The 2,833-nt window shown below is 36.4% G+C and overlaps 1 non-coding gene across 1 annotated transcript; it reads right to left on the bottom strand.

Annotated features, from left to right (window-relative positions):
* Positions 1-252: 252 nt before the first annotated feature.
* On the bottom strand, positions 253-325 carry TRNAF-GAA. Its single transcript has one exon. It is a non-coding gene; the product is annotated as a tRNA-Phe (tRNA).
* Positions 326-2,833: the final 2,508 nt, after the last annotated feature.

Here is a 2,833-nt window from a genome sequence, read left to right as displayed (position 1 = left end):
AATGGAATGTGAGGAGACAGAGTATGAACAAATAAAAAAGGAGGGGAAACAAAATAAAATTCTTTTCTTTTACATATCTATATCCATCCTTTACATATTTATATATGTATCCTCTCTATTTTTACTTGTATTTTACTCATCTATAAATAGAGTAAAAAATATATATAGTTTAGTTGAAGGGTATATTTCCAGACATCATGATCTATTTTATTAATGAATCTGTAGAATAGATACGCATACAAATTCATGATGTGCCAAGAACCAGATTTGAACGGGTGACACGAGGATTTTCAGTCCTCTACTTTACCAACTGAGCTATCCCGGCCATTTCCGACACATTAGACTTATTTACAATAGCGGATTTGAACCGATATGTTTGCAAGTGAGATAATTGTCTCTTCAACATAGCGACATCCCTTTTCGGAAGACGGTTGAGTCCCCCCGTCTTTTGTTCCGTTCTCAAGTCCCTGAACTTATGAAGTCTCGTTTCGGTAGTAGACCAATTTGTTAACATCCCCCCGAGCCATTTTTTATTAACATAATGACACCGAGCCCTTGTTGCAGCCCGGGCTACTGAATCCGCTGCTTTATTTTTGGTACCAACAATTAAGAATTGTTTGCCCCTACTTGCTGCATCAAAAACTAAATCACAAGCTTCTGATAAAAAACGAGCAGTTCTAGTAAGATTTATAATATGAATACCTTTACGTTTTGCAGAGATATAAGGTGCCATTCTAGGATTCCATTTCCTAGTACCATGACCAAAATGAACTCCTGCTTCCATCATCTCTTCCAAATGGATGTTCCAATATCTTCTTGTCATTTCTCCCCCCACTTCCTCGCTCGCTTTTTTTAAGAAAAAAAAAGAGACGAGCTGAAATAGAAATAAATAATTGTTCCCATGGAACCTTATCCTCTACCTCTACCGGGGAGTGACTGTTGATACACGATCCAAGCCATTAATTTTTTTCTATTCGTTATTATCTTATTACCAAATCAACGCGGATAGTTAACAGGATGACTCCACCTTTATAAATCATTAAATCCTAGAAATGCTTGTTCTGATGTATCATGTAAATTCGTTGAAATGCAAAGGTTTTATCGAACTCATTTCATATCATGGTTCAAACGTTAAAGATGGGGTTTACTAATTCTTTTCGAAATCCGAATATAAAAAGTTCCTACGGAACCGAACCCCTAGATCATCTATCAATTGCTCAATCAATTACGTTCCTAAACACGTTTGTGATCGTGTTCATAGAAGATATCCTAATATACTTGAAAATGGACCAAGAACACCTTGAAAAGGTCCTAATTATCTTGAGGAAGAATAAGTTGCATGCCAAATTCTCAAAATGTGAATTTTGGCAACGACAGGTTTCATTCTTGGGATACATAGTGTCTAAAGAAGGAATTTCAGTAGATCCCACCAAGATAGAAGTGGTCATGAAATGGGAATGCCTAACTATGGTCACCGAGGTACGAAGTTTCTTGAGATTGGCAGGTTACTATCGAAGGTTTTTCCAAGACTTCGCTAGAATAGTCTCGTCTCTCACCCAATTCACAAAAAAGGGCATACCTTTCTTGTGGGACGATGCCTATGAGGCTAGTTTCCAGGATCTAAAATAAAGACTAGGGTCCGCCCTAGTGCTCATGGTTCCAAAAAGCTCGGCGAGATACGTGATATACAGCGATGCATCCAAAAAATAGCTAGATTGTGTATTAATGAAACCTGACAAGGTTGTTGCGTACGCGTCAGACCAATTAAAACTTGCTGGAAATCTGGTGTTTCATGCTCGTTCGAAACATATTGAAACTTATTATCATTTTGTTCGAGGGAAAGTGTTATCATATGATGTTGAATTGTAGAAAATACATACTAATGAGCAAGTTGCAGACATATTTACTAAGGCACTCGGCAAAGTGAAGTTTGAAGTTTTTCATAACGTCCTCGGAGTTATTGAGAAATAAGCTTGCAATAAGGGAGGTTGTCAGAATTTAATGTAGTTTATTGTTAGTTTGACTTAATTCATTTTTATTAGGAGTCTGTTAGCTTTATTTCTGCAAATAAATTAGTTGCATAAGTCGTTGTGTGCAAATCAGTTGAGTCTTTATAGGAGTTATTTCAGTTTAAATAGAAGTCTTACTGTTAGTAAACTACAACTACAATACAACACTTCGTATTTCAGTTTTCTCTGTATTGTCTTCTTTGAGTATTAATAATTTTAGATTTATAATCACTTTTGAGTGTTAGATATTGTGTCAAAGCATCTGAGCATGTGTATTGGTGCAGATGGGTCAACAATTGCGACAAGTCGTCGGAATGATCGAATTGGGCGAGACAATCCATACAAAAGGCCCTGGCATATATGTGGCTAAATATTGAAGTTGGCCTTCATCTTGGCCTAAACAGAAGCCTTCAGCAAACTATTAGAACCATCAAAATGAGCAATACCAACACGATTAACATGGATTAGCTTGACAAATTTTTTTAAGTCTAAGTTGCCATTGAGTAAGTTGTCACAGCAGCGAGCCATGTGCTTGAGATCGGCGACTTTGCCTAACAAATGTCGAGCAATAGTCGCGAAGGTATCCATGGAAGTATTATGATGTTCACAAGCTTCATAAGATAAGTAATGTAGTAAAATCCATAGAAGGTGATCCATGTTTGTATTGAATCGAAGACAATCATAGAAGCCTAACACATTCTTATTTTTCAATTCTCATTATTGAATATAATTGGAGTACGTTCAATTAGTTCACATTGAATCGAAGACAATCATAGAATGCTTCATCTGAAAAAACTTTTGGGAGTGTATCAGAAAAATCTTAA

This window comes from Cucurbita moschata, unplaced genomic scaffold (genome assembly GCF_002738365.1).
Source record: "Cucurbita moschata cultivar Rifu unplaced genomic scaffold, Cmos_1.0 Cmo_Scf00069, whole genome shotgun sequence".
NCBI classification, from domain to species: Eukaryota; Viridiplantae; Streptophyta; class Magnoliopsida; order Cucurbitales; family Cucurbitaceae; genus Cucurbita; species Cucurbita moschata.
Note: the sequence above shows the minus strand (reverse complement) of the source record. Positions and strands in the feature narration are given on the sequence as shown.